The sequence below is a fragment of the Heterocephalus glaber genome, unplaced genomic scaffold (assembly GCF_053883595.1).
Source record: "Heterocephalus glaber isolate CG9 unplaced genomic scaffold, H.glaber_assembly_v1.0 deba00001472, whole genome shotgun sequence".
Classification (NCBI taxonomy): domain Eukaryota; kingdom Metazoa; phylum Chordata; class Mammalia; order Rodentia; family Bathyergidae; genus Heterocephalus; species Heterocephalus glaber.
Genome location: NW_028258315.1, coordinates 29777131 through 29798576, shown reverse-complemented (window position 1 = coordinate 29798576; position 21446 = coordinate 29777131). Strand labels below are relative to the sequence as shown.

The window sequence follows — 21446 nt, the reverse complement described above, 5'->3', positions numbered from 1 at the left end:
GTATATTATCAGACCATAGTGCGATGAAATTGGAGATCCATAACAAAAGAAACTGGAAAAATTTCATAAACACATGGAAATTGAACAACACACTTCTGAATAACCAATGGGTCACAGAGGAAATTAAAGAAGAAATCAGACAGTTCCTTCAATTAAATGACAATGACAATACAACATATCAGAATCTATGGGACACAATGAAAGCAGTCTTATGAGGGAAATTCATAGCAGTGAATACGCATATTAGGAAAACAGAATGAGCCCAATTAAACAACCTGATGCTCAAGCTTCTAGAAAAAGAAGAACAAGACAACCCCAGAGCTCATACAAGGGAGGAAATTATAAAGATCAGAGGAGAAATCAATGCAATGGAGACTAAGAGAAAGATACAAAAAAATCAATGAAGCCAAGAGTTGGTTCTTCGAAAGAATCAACAAAATTGACAAACCCTTAGCCAAGCTTGTCAGAAAAAGGAAAGAAAAGGCCCAAATCCATGCAATTAGGAATGAAAAGGGTGAAATCACAACAGACCCAGCAGAAATCCAGAGGATCATCAATACCTACTTCCAGAACCTATACGCCAATAAGATGGACAACACAGAAGAAATGGACAGATTCCTAGATACATATGAATTACCAAAGTTGAACGAAGAAGACCTAAAAATTCTGAACAACCCAATATCAACCAATGAAATTGAAAATGTAATTAAAAACTTATCAACTAAGAAAAGCCCGGGCCCTGATGGCTTCACTGCTGAATTCTACAAGACATTTAGAGAGGAACTGCTGCCACTACTGTTTAAACTCTTCAATGAAATTGAAAGGGAAGCAATACTCCCAAATTCATTCCTGGAAGCAAGCATCACCTTGATCCCCAAAGCAGAGAAAGACCCAACCGAAAAGGAGAACTATAGGCCAATCTCACTAATGAACATAGATGCAAAAATCCTTAATAAGATACTGGCAAACAGAATGCAGAAGATCATCAAGAAGATCATACACCCTGATCAAGTGGGATTCATCCCGGGGATGCAGGGATGGTTCAACATACGCAAATCAATCAACGTAATACACTATGTCAACAGAGCCAAGGACAAAAACCATATGATTATCTCCATAGATGCAGAAAAAGCATTTGACAAAATCCAAAATGCATTTATGATAAAAACCCTACAAAAAATGGGAATAGATGGTCTCTACCTCAAACTGATAGAAGCCATCTATGAAAAACCAACAGCCAATATCATACTAAATGGTCAAAAACTGAAATCCTTCACACTAAAATCAGGAATAAGACAAGGTCGTCCACTCTCACCACTCTTGTTCAATGTAGTTCTGGAAACATTAGCCACAGCAATTAGACAAGAGAAAGAAATAAAAGGAATAAAGATAGGAAATGAAGAAGTCAAATTGTCATTATTTGCAGATGACATGATACTCTATATAGAAGACCCCAAGAACTCCACCAAAAGTCTTCTAGACTTAATAACCAAATTCAGTCAAGTAGCTCGTTACAAGGTCAACACACAAAAATCAATAGCTTTCCTCTACACGAATGACAAACTCACTGAGAGAAAAATAGGGCAAATAATTCCTTTCACAGTAGCATCCAAAAAACTGAAATACCTAGGAATCAACCTAACGAAAGAAATCAAAGACCTCTTCTCTGAAAACTATGGCACTCTGAAAAGAGAGATTGAAGATGATATCAGAAAATGGACAGACATCCCCTGTTCTTGGGTATGAAGGATTAATATAGTGAAAATGGCCATACTTCCAAAACTGCTATATAGATTGAATGCAATTCCAATTGAGATCCCAGCAGCATACTTCATGGACCTTGAGAAAGCAATCCAAAAATTCATTTGGAACAAGAAGAGACTCAGAATAGCAAAAGCAATTCTAGGTAACAGAGACATGGCAGGGAGTATCACAACCCCCAACCTGCAACTCTACTATATAGCCACTGTGATAAAAACAGCATGGTACTGGCAAAGAAACAGACCTGAGGACCAGTGGAACAGATTAGAAGATGCAGAAACAATGCCAGACACACTCAGCCATCTCATCTTCGATAAAGGAGCCAAACACCCTCACTGGAGGAAAGATAGCCTCTTTAATAAATGGTGCTGGAAAAATTGGGCTTCAACTTGCCAGAGATTAAAACTAGACCTATATCTCCCACCATACACTAAACTACAATCAAAATGGATTAAAGATCTAAATATATATATGTATATATTTTTTTATTATTATTTTTTGGGTACCAGGGATTGAACTTGGGAACTTGTGCTTGCGAGGCAGGTGCTGGAACCACTGAGCTAAATCCCCGGCCCCTATAGATCTAAATATTAAAATAGAAACTCTGAACCAGTTGGAACAGAGGTTAGGTAGAACCCTTGAAGACATCGGTGTAGGAAAAGATTTTATGAACAAAACCTCCGTTGCCCGTGAACTAGCACAAACTATCAACAAGTGGGATCTCTTCTTATTAAAAGGCTTCTGCACAGCAAGAGAAACCACCAGCAGTGTGAAGAGACAACCCACAATGTGGGAAAAAATCTTCATCTGCTCTTCCTCAGACAAAGGTCTACTATCTTGAATCTATAAAGAACTTAAAAAGATCAGACCTCCCAAATTTAAAGACCCAGTCAGAAAATGGGTGTCTGAAATGAACAGACATTTCTCAGACAAAGAAGTAGAAATAGCAAATAAATACATGAAAAAATGTTCAACATTACTGGTCATTCGGGAGATGCAAATGAAAACAACGCTGAGATTCCTTCCACTTCACTCCAGAAAGAATTGCTACTATCATGAAATCAACCAATAACAACTACTGGCGGGGCTGTGGGGAAAGAGGAACCCTGCTCCACTGCTGGTGAGAGTGTAGACTGGTGCAACCACTGTGGATATCAGTATGGAGATACCTCAAAGAACTAGGACTGAAAGTCTCATTTGACCCCGCTATTCCACTGCTCGGGATCTTCCCCAAAGAATTAAAAGAATCACACCACAGTGATATATGTGCACCCATGTTCATAGCAGCACAATTTGTGATAGCTGAAACTTGGATACAGCCCAAATGCCTATCAACTGGAGACTGGATAAAGAAAACGTGGTTTTTTAATAAAATGGAATACTACTCAGCCATAAAAAATGAGAAATTAGAGACATTTATAGCTAAGTGGATGCACATTGAGGCGATACTCTTAAGTGAAATGAATAGGACACACATGTATAAATACCAAATAGTTTCTCTGGTGTGAGAAACTGAAAGTGTAAATAAGGACTAAATGTATAATAGGTAATGTGAAATAGGAAGAAAAGGGGCAAAGGGGAAGGAAGTGGGAGGGCTAGGGGAAAGGATAGAAGGGAATGGGATTAATATGAGAAAATGGAAAAATAGGAACAAAATCTTTGTAAATAGGGAGGAATGGAGGGGTTGAAGGGAGGGCTGGGCAAGGGTGAAAAATAAGAACCAAGAGAGATTATGTAAAGGTGCAAATTTCCAATAAGGAATGTCATTATATTGTATATCTAAAATGTACCAATGATTAGAATGAATAATCGAAAATGTAAAATAGGAAGAAAAGGTCCAAAGGGGTAGGGGTAGTGGGAGGGGCAGGGGAAAGGAAAGAAGGGAAAGGAAAAATGCTGAGAAATGGAAAAAATGGAAATAAAGTCTTTGTAAATAGGGAAGGGTGGAGGGGGTGAAGCAAGGGCTAGGAATGGGGAAAAAATAAGAACCAAGATGCATTATGTAAAGGTACAATTCCCAACGAGAAATGTAATTATGTTGTATACCAAAAATGTACCAATAAAAGAATTTAATTAAAAAACAAAACAAAACCTAACCATAGTGTTGTACACCTTAAATATATATAATTTTTTAAAAAGGGAAACTCCCACTGAAAAAGTGGAATTTCATAAGAAGTCTTTTGTCTTTGTGGAGTTGAACCACTATGAGAGTATATATGGATGTGGTGCTAGTCTTTGAGAAGGGCAAGGTACTCTCGCTGTGTCGTTAGTCTTTTGGTTTGATGGTATGGGTGCCCTCATTGACATGGCCAGTTCTATGACTGTGCCCAGGCAGTCTACCTCCTGGCTTTTGTTGTTATTGCTGTTGTTTTTAATGGCCTAGTCTAGGCTGTTTGGGAAAAGTTGTGTTGATGCTAGGATTCAGCCCTTGCCTAGATAGAGGTGACCCCTGGTGTTATTAGCATGGAGATGAGTATCAGGATCACATCCAGCCACCTTGGGGACCCCAGGAGACTACATTCAGAGGTGTGAGGACTGGAGGCCAGCCCAGTACTGTCTGAGACATCAAAGCTCTCCCTTCTCCATCCTTACCACACCTGGCTAGCAAGCAGGGGCAGGGCTCTCCTATATCCTAGGACAATGTGGAAGTCCCAGTGTGGGGACAGGAGTTCCCTCGCTTCACTGCAGCTCAGCACCCACTCATGTCACTGAGATGGGGACTGAGGACCCTCCCACCCCACCCGAACTCTGAGAGTGAAAGGAGCCAGATTTCCACCCGAGGCTGAAAAGCCTCCCAGCTCAGCCGCCATCCCCGCCACCCAGGGCCTAGGGAGAGAGGGCTATGTGGGCAGATAGGATCTCAGCCACCAGATAGAACAGATAGAGACAGCACTGCAGCCGCTTCAATTCAAGAGCAATTTAAGATATCACACTAATTATGGGGTCTGCAGGCACCATTTGATTTAGATGTACTAGTTAACAAAAATCAGATGGTTGAGAATCAGAATTTCATGTAAATAAAAATTTGACCCTACAACATGTAATTGAATGGTTACAGTGATTTTTTTTAAGTGGAGGAGGGCAGGGGATATTTCCTGTCATCAGATACAGGTACTTTGTGTCTGATAGGTGAGAGGGTGGGGAGGAGTACTAACTTTTTATTTACTTAAAATCACTGTAATTTGCAAGAAGGTTGAATGACTCCTACATTTTTGTTAAAAAAAAAAAAAAAAGAAAGAAAGGGGAAAAAAGCTACTCTGAAATGCATGGCTTCATTTAATCACATCACTAGGGAACTAATACCAAGACCACCCAGGCCCAGCACTGGTTTTTCCTAAAGAAGTTGCCTCATGTCTGTCTTTGAAGGCAGAGTTCCACCTTGTAATTAGGGGCTTCCTCTGTTTCTTTAATGATACCAAAGCACAGGGCCCAGGGTGTCATCCAAGGGAAATCACCTTTTAGGTAAGCACATAGCCGTCCTGGGGCACAGATGCAGGAAGACCACCCTGGGTCACAGGCCAAGCAGCTGTCCTGTGAGAGGCAGGGGGCAGGTGAGCCAGCTGGGCGGATAGCAGGTTGGGGTCACCTGCGTAGGAGTCCTTCAAAGCTCACAAAAGCTGTTTCAGCAGAGGTCTCAAAGGTCTTTATAGGAGGCAACAAAAACTATTTTGCAAATGAGAACCATGAGTATTTGAAAAGTCTAAGTGTCCCTTCTTCTCCCTAGGTGGCCATTAGAGCCTGAGGCTGGCGCCTGTGGGAAGGCACAATGAGCCACCAGGTCCCTAAGGTACCATGTTGAATTTCTCAACCTAACTTTGTTTAGTTTGGGGAGAACATTTTTTTTTTTTTGGTTCTAAAAAAAAAACCCCAAACCAACTCCCTGTGGTTTCTTTTCGACTCCCACCCTCTGTAATCGCCACTTGCAAGAGTTTCACCATTTTCCCGTAAAACCAAAAAAATGAGGATGCTGGTTAGACATGCTTTGTTTCTCTTCCCCATCTCTTTCTGCTCACTGTTCCCACACATCCCTCATACTGGGCTCACCGTTTTCTCCTCATCAGACTTCCTCTTTCAGAATCCAGCTCAATACCATCTTAATAAATGACCCCAGTGCAAAGGGGGAGGCCAGCCTGGGTCCTTCCACCTGCACTGTGCCAGGAACATGCCTGGCCACACCTGGGCACAGGCTCTGGCTCTGGCTGCCCCCTCCCTGCAGTGCCCTGATTGTCCTTCTCTAGGCTTCTCCTCTGTGGCACTCATAAGCCATCACCCATCAGCCATCCCTGTGGTCCTTGCATTGCAAGCTCTTCTTTTGTGCTTGCCCTTTTTCCTCATACACCCAGTGAGGAGTGAGACACCCCAGCTTTGGATCTCAGCCAACACACTGGGAGGATTCTTCTAGTCTTCTGGGGGGTCACAATTTTGTCTTTTCCCCACTGTTTCACTTACATTTGGCCCTCATGTGCTGTCCATGACCCATCCTGTTCCTCCTACACCTTTCAGCAGGGTGGTGTCAGGAAAGAGTAGCTTGTGAGTCAGAGTTCTGGGTTCCCTTCAGTGGCTGTGCCACTTACTCACTGTGTCAGTGTGGACAAGTCACCTTCCCTTCCCACTCCACCTCCTCCAGCCGCACCACGTGCTCAATACACCCGGTAAGAACATGATCAGAGAGCATGTGATGGCCTCTGTACACAGGGTGACTGTGCAATTTGTTGTCCAGCTTTCACTTTCGAGAGCCACAGGGGTGTTTTCATAATTAAGTTGGGGAGGGCTTAAGCAGACTTGTCCCTTGGCAAGCCTGGGATATGCAGTCCCTGCCAGGTTCTGGATCCCAGATAAAAATGGAGAGAGGAAGGGCTTTCCTCAGCTTCTCCACCCAGCTTAGGAGAGTAATAGCAGCTTGCAAACAACCTGGACTAGTGCGTTGGCTCCAGAGAAGAGGTCAGGAGATTCGGAATCTCCATCATACATTTCCAACTTGCATGCAAAAATAATCAGGTAAGAGTCTGACTCTCCGAAATGCTCAGGGTGCTCAGAAATGGCAGGTGAAGTTAGACAAAGTGACCAAGAAGGCTGTTTTCTGCTCATTGTAAGCCCCAGCCTCAGACATTCTGCCGTGCCTGGCCTCTCTGCGATTTAAACCACTCTGACACCAAGCACTTGTCCATTTCTGGAATCTAAAATACTACCTGGCCAGGTCAGTTAGGCCCAGGGGAAGAGCAAACAGGAACCTAGCAAGGCTCTGGGGGGCGGGGGGTGTCTCAGCATCTCTGAGTGCTTGCATGAAAGGCCCATATCTGAGCCCGTGGCTTTCAGGACCCAGGGCTCAGTCCCTTCTCCTGGGGAGGTCTCTCCAGGCAAGAACAGAGGACCAGTGTGGAGCATGCCATCATGACCAAGGATCAGCAAAAGCAGAGGCAGAGTCACCCAATTTGGCACAGAAACAGGATACCAGGCAATAGGTAGGAATGTGCCCAAGGGAAGCTGTTGCTTCATTCTCTGCTTCTTTAGGCTCCCAGCCTCCTTGACAAAGGCCAAGCCAAACAGGGATCCCGGGGGAGGCCAGACTGGCCAGCCAATGCCAGCTCATGCAGGGTTAGGCTGGGGCTGGGTGGAGTCCTAAGGCCCCTGAGGATGCCAGGTGCTGAGCAGAAGCCAGGGACAGGCAGGTTTCTGCAGCTCCTAAATCCTAGTAGAAACATGCAGATTTCCCAGAAGCCATGGAGCAAGAGATGCCAGTCATTTTCAGAGCCAGGCTAATCTGGCCGGAACAACCTGGAATTGTGATGAAACTGGGCACCATAGGCCTTGCTGGGAAGTGAAGAGGGTTTTGGCTGCATGCTGGCTTCTAGTTGACAAGGCCACCTGGACCAGCTGACCCCGAGGCAGAGAGCTGACCTTTGCCCCCAGGCAGCCCCATGGACAAATCAGAGTGTGTGTTTCATAACGGGGCCAGGGGGTTGTTCCATTATAAAAAGAGAAATGATGAGGGAGAAGAACAAGAGATTGTTGTCAGAGTGTATTGATTTTCTTCTTAAACGTACACTGAATTGGAAGCACCCACAGGAACACACGGGGCGTTTTGATTGTCAGCCTTTTGGGTGGACAACATCTCTAATCTCTGCTCTACCCTGCATACCACTACCACTTGACAGCTGTGTAACAAAACCTCCATCACAGTGGTGGCCTTTACAGGCTTTGTGACAATCATCAAGGCTTCCTTCTCATTAAACATGTGCAGGCTGCAGCACTTTGGACGGAGGTCAGGAAGGTCAATTCTAAGTGGAAAATATTTCTCCTTTCTCCAGGAACCTAAGCACAGTACCCAGAATTTGGGGGAACACAGGAGAGAGTGAGCAGTCAGTGATGAGAGGGGCCGGTGCTGGCCTATCCTCGGATTAGGGGACTCTAGTGAATGGACGTCTTCGAGTACGTATCCGAGGAGTGATTCCACTGTTACCTTTCTGACAAACAACTGAGTATGCCCTGTGCATTCATCCATAGCACACACTCCCACCTCAGTTCAGAGGTGGCCTGTCCAGTCACACTAATTTCTTGTCACCAGTCCCAATCCCAGAAGCTCAGTGGACAAATTGCTCCCAGGGGGTGACAAACAACTTGGATATTTCAAGAAGGTAAGAACTGATTTTTGAACCCAAGACCTCAGGTGTTAGGCAAGCGTTCTACCATTGAACTACATCTGAGTCCTAATACGTGGAATCTAAAAAAGATAACAAGGAAGTAGAAGGGAGACTACTGTTAGATAAGAGGAAAGGAAGAAGGGGAAGAAAGAGCGGCGTGGGTATAAGGACAGATGATAGAGGACATGGATATGATGAAAATACAGTATACACATTGAATACCCCCCTCAAAATATGTGAAGCTAGTGGGGGAAGATGAGGTAGTAAGTGTGGGGGAAAATGAATAAAGTATGTCCTATGGATTACAAATGTGCCAGAGGAAAGCCATTAACGTGATAACCAATGTGTACTAACAAATGTGGGGGGAAAAGGAAAGTAAAAGCGGGTGGTTCGGGGTGAGAGAGGTGGGTGTGTGGGAGGGTAGGCAGAGGAATAACCAACCCTGAGAAGCCTTACCCCAGTCTCGTTTTAAAAACTCAGGTTTTTTTTCTCGTAGTTGCCTTAGCTTTGAGGCTGTCTGGAGAGAATGGAGAGGCTGAACACGTGGGACACAGGAGGCTGGGCCAGCACTGGAGCACCGCAGATTCCCCGTGAGTAAGAGTGAATCACCAGCCCAGGCTTCCTCCTGGCCAGGCAGAGGCAATGGCCCAGTTTTGTAATTGCTGAAGGTGCTTGTTGTGGAGAGTCAGTTGCCTCGCCCTGATCTGCATACAATGGGCCACTGCCAGCCCAGAGACCCGGAAGCAGCCTTCCACAGTCACACCTCAGCTTCCCTGTCCCTACTCCAGGCAGTTCCATCCACTTCCTCAAAAAGCATCCTCGAATTTTCCTCAGCCAGCCCCTTCCTGTCCTGTCTTCAGGCTGGCAAGCGACACTGTTGACATCATGTCTGCCGAGGGAGGAGAGATTCCAAGAGGTGACTTGTGATGTCACCCTCATCCAAGACTGAAGGTGTTTGGTCTTTTGTCATCTGCTGTGCATTCCTCTGTGTCTTAACTGGAGCCAGAGTCCCTGAGGCACAGCCTAGGACAGGAAAGTCACTCTGAGATGGTTACAACATCTTTCTTTCATCAGTAAATCCAGAGGACTCAGAGGTAGTGTAAAACTATTGCTGTGGGATTTGTTCATTCATTCAGTGAGAAATTTTCCATTTTTTTGAAGCTAGCAAAAGGTGCAGGCTGGTGGCCTTGGTTAGTATCTGACTGACAAAAGACAGATTTGGATTAAAGCTTGTGGGATCCTTGAATGCTGATCCAAGTACTGCCATGGATAGTATCCAGAGGGGAACCATTGAAATGTTGCCAGAAGGGAAACAAACCCAATTTTCTCATTCTCACTACTTTCCTGTAGACAGTAACAGTTTGCCCATCGATCCAACAAACTCTGTTGTGCCCCTCCAAGAGCACAGGGATGCTGGCTGCAGGGTGCAGGATGGTGTCCCCAGGGCCTGTTCTGGTCCCTCAGTGAGCAATGGCAGAGCCTTGGGCCCGCCCCCAGGGTCCAGAAGGGAAATGGGAAGCAAAGGCAGAAGCCAGGAACAGGGACAGCTGGTTGGCTGACCTTCCTACCCAGGTCCAGCCCTCCCCCAAGGTGTGACCTGTGCGAGAAATGGATCCACAGCTGCAGTTTCAAAACCGGCCCTGCCCAAGCTGGTCACCTCCACTGCAGTAAGTGACCTACATTAATGCTACTGCTGGGGCAGGCAGGGGCATGAGTGCTGACAGGAGAGTTAAATTAGCCTGGGAGGTAGGCACCGGGGAAGTTAAGTAGAAAGTAAAACCCAAAGGATGGAGGTGCTTTGGGGACTGTGAGGGGGAGGTGGGCTGGGAAGAAAGGCAGCAGTCAGCCCAGCAGGGTGGCCTGCTTTGGGGGGCAGTGGGAATCAGGCAGGAAAGGCAGGTTTGAACTAGCCTATGGGTGTCCCTAAAGTTCAAGTAATTGCCCAGGTTGGATTCAGAGAAGATCCCAGTGTGTGCTGAGGAGGATCAAATACTAACTGAGAACCGCACAGATGTCGGAGACTGTGTTAGTGAAGGGGTTCATCATGGGTGTGGCTTGCCCCCCAGGGACAGTTTCTAGTTTGGGGGATGGGTCAGAAATGTGGTAGCAATATTTGCAGGCTCTTCATGTTGCTTAGGGAGGAGGCAAAAGACCTGACTGGGAGGGCAGGATTGGGGTGGGTAGGTGGGTGGGGCTGTACACCACCAGGGTTCTGCAATAATCTCTCAGTCACAGACCGAAGAGAGAGCCAGGGAAGGGATGAAGGACTAGGCAGGGACCTGAGGCAGGAGTGGAAGGGAAGATGGGAGAGTGGAGGAGCAGTCACTTGGATGGATGGACAGGGTCGGAGGAGACCAGGACGAAAGGCATCCATAGGAAAATGGGTGTGGCTTGGTACTGGGTGAGACAGCTGCACGGAATGGGAGGGGAAGAAAAAGGACAGACACGTGGGCTCTGGGGATGTGTGCGCTGCCTTGCTCTCAAATCCGGTTGTTTTCCTATAGCTGGGTTTTGCTTTTAAATAAATCGGTTATTCCTTCCTGTTATAGAAAGAGAAGAAAACTCTCCCCAGCCTCCCAAAGACCAATACTGCCAACACTTTGGAAATATTTCTGTCAGGTCATTTTTCCTGCATCAATTTCTGTTTGGTTTTCACATTGTTCTAATCATACTGTGTTTACAACTTTGTATCCTGTTGCATTTAACATCCAGGGTGTATCTGGATTTTTTTTCTGCATGTTAAATTTATCCTGGTTATTATAAATGTTCATTTTCCATATGTAGTTATGTAAAGAGTATCATTCCATTGTTTTTTTTCTTTCTTCACAGCAAACTTTGAAAATGTTGCTTCCTCCCCAATTCCTCCTCTCTCTCTTTCATCCTTCTTTCTCTCTTCCCTTTTCCCTTCCTGCTGCTTACTAGTCCCCCCTTACTGCCTTCTTCCATCTCTGGAGTCAGGAGCAGGGGCTCTTTCCTTGGTAAGAGACACAGACAGGACATCTATAAAGCCACAGGTCCAGGAGTCCTGGGGCACCTGCTTGGCAGAAGGAAAACATCTGATGATAAGTCTCCCAGCTGATTGGTAACTAACTCCACCCCTGGGCTGGATGTGAGGGTGTGGAGAGGCAGGTGAGGCTGGGGCAAGGTGTCTCAAGATGTTACCTAGGGTGTTTAAGAATATAGAGTCTCGGGCCTGGGATTTAGCTCAGTGGTGCCACTGCCTGCCTGGCAAGCGCAAGGTCCCGAGTTTGATCCCGGGTACCAAAACAAAACAAAACAAGAATATAGAGTCTTGGGTCGGGGGATTTAGCTCAGTGCTGCTGCCTGCCTGGCAAGAACAAGGTTCCAAGTTCGATCCCTGGTACCAAAAAAAAAAAATAAATAAAAATAAAATAAATATAAGAATATAGAATCTCTGAAAAATGGAAATAAAACACATTCCATTTAGAGTGAAAGAGGGTCTGGTCTGTCAGTAAGCCCTGGCCCATCGTGGAAAGAGCGTTTCATTATCATAGAGTATTCACAGTAATGTTTCAAAAAACCTGTGAGTCCTTCTTTTGCTTGGTGTCATTAATGGGCAGGTGTACACAGTCCCCACCTCCGCCACCTACACACTGTCCTTCCTTCTTCTCTGTCTGTCTGTCTCTCTCTCTTCCAACCCAGTGAAATTTCCAAAGGCATCTTTGTTCAGTAATCATGACAATCTCCCTTGTCCCAAATGCTTCCCTGTCCCCAGCCCCTGTGCATATATTTCTCATCATGCCACAGGAGGTAGGGACTATCACGCCTAGAGCATGCCTTGCTTGTCCCCAGTCACTTGACCAGATCACACAAAGAAAAAGCAGGAGAGCCTGGATTGAAACTCAGGTGACTGACCCCCAAAGTCCTTTCCCTGAACCACCACACCCCACTGTGTTACATTTGTGCTTCACATTTTCAAATCAAGAATGCAGTGCTGGTGGAAATTAATTGCAGAGACACTCATGATGTTCAAAGCTCTTGCACTGTGAATGTAGATGATGTACCAAGGACTCTGCATTGTTGATGATTCAGATTTTGGGTGACTGCATGGAAGAACCTATCTTTCCCTAAGTTTTCAGGGAGCTGAGGTGGTTCAGCTGCTCTTATAGATGTTGAGGCTTTGACTCCATGACTAAGGGCCTCAGTGGGAAAGGACTGTGTGTTGCACTGGTCTAATCTAATTAGGACACTGCTGCCTGTCTCTGAGGACTGGAAGAGTCCACCCTCTCTCATCCAGTGCCTCTGTTCTGTCTCTTTATTGGCCTCAGAGCAGGGAGTATACCAAATAAAGCACCCCGCCAGGAAGAAGGGGTCACCAGTGTCAGGCTGAAGACCCCTCTGTGCAGCTGCCTGGAGACTCCTGCATGACCTTCCCTTGGGGAAGCAGCTGGGCCTGGCATGTACCCACCCACTAGCCACATGTTTCCTGCCCCAAATGTCATTTGACCATGATATAATGAGCTGTATAAAATTAAAAATGGCTAAATACCACCTTATTTACAGTAATTTTCTACTTTCTGAAGTCATCCCCAAACCTCTCCTTTACAACACCGACCTCCAGATCATGCCAATTGCAGTGAGAAGCCCATCATTACAACCACAGACCACGAGGAAACTAGCACAGGACCTGGAGCTTGCTGGCTCACTGGCTGCTGCTCTGGCCCCATCAGCCTGTTTTTCCATCACATGCTTTTTAGGCAGTAGGGAACTGGGCAGAGGGAACCCTCAGTTCTCTGCCCCCAAACTGGGGACCCTTAAGAATATCTCCAAGTAAGCAGCTGGGTTCAGAGGAACGTGTACATCCACTTGCCGGAGTTGGAGTTGGGATTTGGGCTTCTGCAATCTGCACTTGGGCCTTACAAAGTGTGAGTCTTATTTGTAGGTGGCTCTTGAGTCATTGTTGTGTCTTAATCTGTGTGGACAGTCTTGCAGCACCCTCCTTCTTCCTAAGGCTATCTGTTATGGACTGGATTGTGTACCTCTTCCAGCCTCCAATTCATTTGTTGAAGCCATAATGTGGCTCAGAATGTGACTATATCTTTACCAAGGGCCTTTAAGGAATTCATAAGTTAAATAAGATCACATGGATGGGCCTTCATTAGATAGGACCGGTGTCCTTAGCAGAAGAGGAGGAAACACTGGAGCTTGCTCTCCTCATGCTCACAGAGAGAAAGAGGGCCCTGCCAACACCTTGACCTGGGATTTCCAACCTCCAGACCTGAGAGAAAAAAAATTCTGTTGCTTAATCTACTTGGTCTGTGGTATTTGATTATGGCAACCTTAGAAAATGAATATATCGTCTGTGTGATTTCTTATATGATAAGGTCTTACAATGAAACATAAATGAATTGATGACTATTTCTATAAGGAAACTGATAAGAACCCTTGAGTTATCATGGGAAGAGTTAAATTCTCCATGCTTGAGCTAGTTTAGCCAGTTCTTTCTTATTGGCAAAAATTCTACAGTTGAAATTATTTAAGACATTAACTAAAACAATCTTAAGTCTCTCTATTTCCTGCTCTTTCTGTTCCCGTTACTTTTTTTTTTTTTTTTTTGAGATAGGATCTTACTCTGTAGCTCAGGCTGGCCTTGAACTTTCTATCCTCTTGCCTCAGCCTCCTGAGTGCTGGGATTACAGGTGTGTAACGACCACATTTGGCATCCCACTACTCTTAATCACTCTCATTCCTCCTCCTCTAGTCCAACCCTTGGCAAGTCAGGGCATTGGCCTGTTGACATTGAGCACTCTTCCAGGCCACCTCTGTGTTAGGCACTGGAGGTACAGGAATGAAGGAAGCAGATCATGGCCCTTGCTCTTACATGGCTTCTGTTGAAGTAGGGGAAAGCAGAAATCAAAATAAACAAGGAATGTATCTGAGAGTGAAAAGCTAGTGAGTAATTCAAACCACAGCAGTGTGATAGTGGCTGAGAGCCTGCTGAGATGGGGCAAAGAGAAACCTGTCCTGTCCACCCTTTCAGAAACATTTTTCACCTTGCCTCTGTTGCCACCCCCACCACATGAACCCATGTGCCTTGGCTGGGTTCCTGCCAAAGCTTTCTGACTGGTGGTCTATCTGCCACCTCGTTGGCCTTACTGTAATCTACTTTCCATATAGCAGTTAGTGGATTATTTTAAAAATGCAGCCAGTTCTCATTATTCACAATAGTCATGCTCTATAAAGTCAACTCAAACACTGAATTAGGGAATGTGGAAACATTGCTCCTGGGGGGAATGCAGGGCTGGCTTCCTTCAAGCCTCTGGCCACAACACTCCTCCACCCATCACTATATGACCTTGTTTTATGTGAGTTTCTGTGTAGACACCTTGTTTAATCCATATTTCTGACTCACTAACATTGAACTCTCAGCCAGTTGCACCACAGCAGCCTGCATGGAGCTTCTCTACCACATGTACACTCTTCATGAGGCCCAGTTAGCCTTCCTGCACTCCTGACATAGACAGTGCTGCTGTTCCGAGGGAATGTGGGCCCGAGGAGTGAGCATTTGAGAAAGCAAAACCAATGAAAGAAAGACAAGAAGTGCAAAGAAAGAAGAAAAAAGGCACTGAAGACATTGTTTACATTCTGAGAGTGGAAACAAGGCAGAGTGTCTCCCTGTCCGACCTTAGCTGGGAGCCCACAGATCGGGTGACTCACTTTCACTTTGCTCCTGTCTGTGAATGACTTCAGACTTGCTGCCCAGAGTTGATTTAGGGTTACACACATGTATGCGCGCTTGTGTGTGCACGTGCACACACACACATATACACAAGCACACACGCAAATATGGTTTTCAAGAGTCTCATCCAAAATTCGGGGGTTGCTAATGTGATGGTTCTAAGAGGTAGGGCCTTTGAGGAGCAATGAGGCCATGAGGCTCCTCATCTCTGAGTGGGAGGACCCAGAGACATGGGCCATCTTGGAAGCAGAGAGCGGCCCTTGCTATGGTGTGCACCAAACCTGCTGGTGCCTTGGTCTTGGACTTCTCAGTTTCTAGAAGTGTGAGAAATAAATTCTATTTTTTTATAAATTACCCAGTTTCAGGCCTTTTGTTATAGCAACACAAAGACACGTGCTCACACTGCACATACACACTGCCTCCTTGTTTTTTCTTCCCCATTTTTCTTTCTCAATTTGATCATTACGGCAGGAACATTTCTCTTTATTCCATTGGTGAGCTACAAGTGCCATGTAGGAGTTGATGTTCAGAGGGATAACAGACTCAGTGCCTCAAACCTTCAATATTTGTTAAGTAAATGACTGAATGCTTTAGGAAAAGTCCTTGAGTTAGGAACTATTTCTTTACACTGAAATCCTCAGTTCTAGTCAATGTCTAGCTGTGGATAGCTAAGTTTGATAAGTGACTGAATGAAGAATAGAATGACATGTTTTAAACACTAAACTAAAGTAGAAGAACAGTGCTTAGTGACTCTGAAGTTTTTGAAAAGTATCTAGATATTCTCTTCAGAACTTCACAAAATTATTTGTCAATTTCTTCATCTATATTTAGACTTACTTTACTTTGTTTTTTTAAAAAAATTACTTCTTCAATATTGTTTTTTAGTCTTCTGACTTTAAAAAGATTACTCAATTTTATTGATTGCCAATAAGAATATTTCAACTCTGCAGTGATTTAAAAAGATTTTTATAGATGGAGAACTTAATCTTTATCTATTTATGATTATGTTCATGAGAAAAATAGATTCCAAGGCCCAAAAATTACACCTTACCTATTGATTTCTGAAAATGTAATTCATTTCATAATGTGGGTACTTACTGAATTTTATTTTCTTTGGAAAAACATGGTATAAGCCCATATCTCCAAATAGATCATGAGTATCAAACTTCAGGATGCTTTCTTGTAGTGTTTAAGTGAATTTTTTTGTTCTAAATTACCGCCTTGTACAGCTGTTCTTTTATTCTTATTTAATATAGATCTAATTATTGTCATATGCAGTGAGTCTGACTTTCATCACATTTCATTCCTGAAAAGTTTGTGGCACAGTGAGTTGACTTACAGTAGATTATATTTTACCATAGGAACAACAATGTAATTGAGTTTTATTCTTGATTTAATACCAAATACATTTTTAGATATGACAAGAATATGTTGCAAAAGCAAAAACACAACACTTTTAAACCTCTATAATCAATTATAAGGGTAAAATTAATGCCCACACTATTAAAAATGTGATTAAGTCAATCATAAATCAATCAGAAAAGGAACTGTCTGAATGTGTGTCTATAAAACACAAAGCTTCCTCTGATTTCCCACCTCTTCCCTGACAGTCCATTCTACACACTGGTATTGGATCAGTCTTCCTAACAGAGGTCACTCCAAGGTCATGTACCTTCACTTACAGATCAGGCTGGAATCCCACAGCATCTGACCCTATGCCTTTTTAGCCCTTCCTCACTGTTTAGCAAACACAGCTCCTGGTCCTTCACACTCAGCCCTGTCTTTCTTGCCTCTTTGCCTTCATTCTCAGTACCTGCTCAACCCTTGCTCATCTCTCCACCTGGCAACTCCTCTCACCTTGGAGGCTCTACTCAAGTTCCTCCCTTCCCAGGCCCCACAGGCCACCTCACCAGGCCAGAGGATTCGCCCTGGGGTCCAGAGCACAGAGCTAGCGATCATCTCGTGCCTTGTTTCTCTGTGAACTCATTTGGGGGAGCACCATCCATCCACTGTGTTCCACCAGATTTGCAGAGGACCTACTCTACCCTAGGCACCATGTCTGGCATTTTGACACACGTACTGTCATTGGGTCCCTGTAACAACCTGATGAGAGTGGATAGTAGCATTTTCATCTTAATAGCTGAGGATACAGAGGATAAGTAACTTGTTCAAGTAGCTTAGCTAAGAAGTGATGCAGCCAGAATATAAACTGGGAAGGCACATAGGAAGGATAGAAAGCTAGAAATCAGGAGGTCTTCAATTCCAATAACCTCCCTGAATCTCATCTTTTTCTCATTCAGGAAGAGGGCTCACCAGGACAACCTCATGAAAGTGTGTAAAGGAATCTAGGGCACATTTCTGAAAGGCTTTCCCAGCTGTGGAGATATCTTTTCTCATGTTCTTTGCTTACTCCAATGCCTAATATGCATTTGGTACTAGATTCACTTCCATTTCTTTTAACAGCAGCAGTATCTGTTAGTCTCCCTGCTGTGTGTCCCTGCTCTTAGCTGGTTACAAGGATATTTATGTTTCCAACTTCATAAAAGAAATTGTGCCATGGTCTGCTGAGAAGAGAACCATTTCCTGGTCCAGAGTAATCAGAGAGCCAACACTTACCCGCACACATTTGCAAATATTGCTTAATGTGCTCAAGAGAATTGCTCCCAGTATTTTGTAATCTCTGTTGGGTAGTGCTAACGAACCAGTCTGCCCCTCCCTGGCAAGATAACAATGGTCAATAATCATCTCTGTGTTTCGACCTTGGAGGGCTCACTTAAATGGCCTGAAAATCCTTGATAGGGGTGGTATCAGCCTTTCCTCCCCAGACTAAGCTACCTAGGGAAACAGTATTGGTCTTATGCCAAGCCAAGCCATTCGTTTTTGTTGAGTTCTGTTGTTTCTTTGCATGATAATGGTAACTGAGTTTTGGCTTCTAACTTATCTTCTTGAACCTTCTGAGTATTTGAGTATTCTGAGTATTTGCACACTATATTTGGCAAATATATATTGTGGAGGGGGTGCCATTATTTACTCAGGTCATCAGTTCCCTTCTGTCCTTGTCCTTTCCTTCCTGATTATGCAGCTTAGCTCCTTGCAGTCACATCTTCCTTATTTATTCTCATCACAATATGATTTTGACCCTCAGCTTTCCCATTTCATTTTTCAGAAATTCCTCTGAGCAGTCTCCTCTTGCCCTAATATAATTAGAGTTTCTATCTGTGAACCTCTAGAGTCAGAACTTGCCCCATCCATAATTTCTCTCCTGCTTCTAAATTTCTTTCATCTACAAAATCAGTTACTCTCTATATTTCTTAATTGTAGCTTTAGCAGCCTGGATTTTTTTTTTTTGCAAGAAACTTCCCTGTTCTTTAGAACTCCTTGTCTACCACCACTGGCTGTATAAAACCAAAGTTATTTTAAGATACAGTGGTCCACAAAAATAGGCACCAGTAGTGCTTTTGTGCATGGAGTCAATAACTTCTAGATACAGATTTTATTTCTCTACCACATGTTCCTGCTCCATATGAGTACCCAGTGATCAAAACAGAACTCACAGCCAAACAAATCCACTCTATAACATGCAGCCCTTTCCTCACCTTATCCTATGTATAAGTCTTTTTCTTGGCCTAGTTGAACTCTTCATAAATATTAATTGGTTCCATTGATTTATTTTTCCATTTTATGTCCATTAACAAACACCTCTCTGGATGGACATCAGATGGTTTGTCCACTTTTAACCAGGGTTATTTATCTCCTTTCTGAAGAGCATTTGCTTTGGAGAAGTCAGAGGAAACTCATTTCTCTTCCTGCTTTTCTTGCTGGTCTCCAAGGAGGCACAGATGGTAAGAGAAAGTCTAGACCACAAATCTTTCCTTCCTTCCTCCCTGCCCACATCATAGTGCCTTCCCATCTGCCTGGAATGCTCCCTGAATTTGCCCACACCACCTGATAATGAGCATCCATGCTGGCCAGTGGCCAGTCAGTGACCACCATTTCCTATGGCCTAGGAGGCTATTTTTTGTCTGTGCATCCACTCTCCCAAGAATCCCATTAAGGGGAGATGATGTGACAGGGCCTAGGCTGTCCCACTTACGGGATTGCCCATGAATTCCTACCAGACCGGGTGCACGGCGGGACAGATTCACTTGCTATTCCTGTCTTCCTTCGTCAGCCCAACACTCTTAGGACAGGAGACATTCTGCCCAGTCTCTCCTCTAGGCAGTGGCCCCAACAGATGTTCCCAGAAGTCTTCCTTCCTTTGTGAACTTTGTTAACAGAAAAGTCTCCACTTCAGAGGGATTCTGAACCATGGGGGTGGGGGGAAAGGGCATGTCACTCTGCTTCCTAGGGACAATCTCTTGGGGAACTGTTTGCTCAGTGGCCAGAAGAACCTTGCCTTGTGTGATCCTGAGAGGCAATCAAGTTGTCAGTGCCCAGAGGAAGCGAAAGCAGATGTATGAATGGGAGATAGATGTATGCAAGGTTGTAGAGTGAGGCTTAGTGATTCAGGGGAAGATTGAAATTCAGGCTTCTCGCCAATAGAAGTCCATTGGTTATTTCTAGAAGAATTATAGATAATATATAGAAATAATATAGTTGATCCATATATACTCATTTATGTGTCAAGCATTATTTTCATGGCTTACATATAATAATCATGTAATCCTCAGACCAAACTTAACAGTCTCTAGTCAACAGGTGAGAGAAAGGGACATCTATAAGTTCAGTCACCTGAGCAAGGTCACAGTCTTCCCATTTATGTGTGCGTGTCTGTGCATGTGTGAGTGTGCCAGTATATATGAGAAAGACAGAGACAGGGAGACAAAGGGCCACAGGGATGATGGGAAGTACATCACTCACCTAGGTCTTCTCCAAAGACTATTCCAGAGTGAGTAATCACTGGCACTAAATCAAGAGCTGTCACTTCCTGAGTGCCTAGTAAACCTTCCCTGATACTTACAACGTCCCACGAGCTTTTTCAGAGGATAGGTGAGAGAACAGAACTTTGGAGAAGTGAAATGCCACGGGTTCTCAGATTGGGGTGCAGGATTTGTATCTAGAGGCCAGGCTCTATCAGCTTACCCAGGGCTTTGTCTAGAGAGGGTCCCTCCCTTAACACACGCATGGCCAGTCAGAGTATAGAGTAGCTCACAGAAATTGATTTTGAACACTAATTACATATATCATCCAGAGAACTTTGTGTCCTATGTAACCTCGCTGATAAACTTCTGATCTGACTACTGACCCCTAGAAGAACAGAATGGACTCCTCTTGCTGATTATTTTTATGTGGAACATCATTATGATGGGCTCATGACACAAATGCATTCCAGAACTAAAGAGATAGATAGCACAGTGACAGTTCCTGGATGCTTGTGTCTAAGGAAAGAACTGCCCCAAAATGCAAAGAAAGAAGATGCTATAAGAGATATTTCTGCTTCTCCATTTAACTTACCATCTGCTTGTTTCTGTCTTTCCCCTTCAAAGAATTTTATAACTAGCCACAAGTTATGAATGTCACTTGAATCCTAATCTGGACATGAACTTGGTTCCAAACTTAATGGGCAAACTCGAAGTGGCTTCAGGGAGCATCACTTTATTTTCTTTCTTTTTTTTTTTTTGGTACCAGGGATCGAACTCGGGACCTTGCACTTGTGAGGCAGGCGGCAGAACCACTGAGCTAAATACCCGGCCCTTACTTTATTTTTCTTTCCTGAAGGAGGATAAAGATGCAAGTGGCTAAGAGGGACAGCTCAATGGAGAGCCAGCATGACATCTGTATCAGCACTGTCCCCAGGCCAGAACATCTGCAACCGGACCACTGGAGCTGATTTATGAGGGGTTTGGGGGAGCCAGGAGCAGTACTGTGTTCAAGTGACAGGTGACAAGGGCTGGAGAAGGGGATTGTCGCCACCACTTCCATGGGGTCTGAGGGTTTAAAGGGGGTTATCATTGGGTGAAGGGCTGGTAGAACAAAGGGTAAGCTTTGTGAGAGATTCCCTTCAGGGCTACAGTCCCGTATGGGAGCACTGAAGACCACAGCATGTGGAATATAGGTTGCTACTGTTAATGTCACTCATTAGCATCTGGAGACTGGGGTGGAGGGGGCCAGGAATACAAGTGTGGTGGGTTCTGTACCTCAGGCAGACTTTAAGAAGGAGAGAGGTTCCCAATAAGTGGACATACAGGGGATGATCAAAATATATAGTGAATGCTGAAATTAATTATTGCAGTAAAAGACACATTGGCATTCATCCCCCTCTGAATACTTCCTCTCACTTCAAACACACTTATCCCACCATTCTTGCCATTTTCTGAAGCAGTTCTGGAAGTCCTCTTTCCTTA

General features: G+C 44.4%; 2 long non-coding RNA genes across 16 annotated transcripts in view; one reads left to right on the top strand and one right to left on the bottom strand.

Moving 5' to 3' along the window:
* LOC106010212 (uncharacterized) overlaps nucleotides 1–6375 on the bottom strand; it is a 28998-nt gene extending 22623 nt beyond the window's left edge. For 2 of the 8 annotated variants that reach the window (XR_015439438.1, XR_015439441.1), the window contains exons 1-2: nucleotides 6211–6375; nucleotides 5217–5292 (exon numbers count right to left, since the gene is read on the bottom strand). This is a non-coding gene — a long non-coding RNA (uncharacterized LOC106010212). The remainder of the gene's footprint in view (nucleotides 1–5216; nucleotides 5293–6210) is intronic. The other 6 variants (XR_015439435.1, XR_015439439.1, XR_015439436.1 and 3 more) reach the window with 4 other exon arrangements.
* A 171-nt stretch (nucleotides 6376–6546) lies between these two features.
* Nucleotides 6547–12919, top strand: LOC101701032 (uncharacterized). 8 transcript variants are annotated; one of them, XR_002398257.2, is made up of 4 exons: nucleotides 6547–6759; nucleotides 7078–7223; nucleotides 8070–8396; nucleotides 8899–12919. It is a non-coding gene; the product is annotated as an uncharacterized LOC101701032 (long non-coding RNA). The 8 variants fall into 8 exon arrangements; XR_002398258.2 differs by having other exon boundaries at nucleotides 6551–6759; nucleotides 7119–7223; XR_015439432.1 differs by lacking the exon at nucleotides 7078–7223 and having other exon boundaries at nucleotides 6560–6759; nucleotides 8899–12269; nucleotides 12692–12919.
* The last annotated feature ends 8527 nt before the right edge of the window (nucleotides 12920–21446 follow it).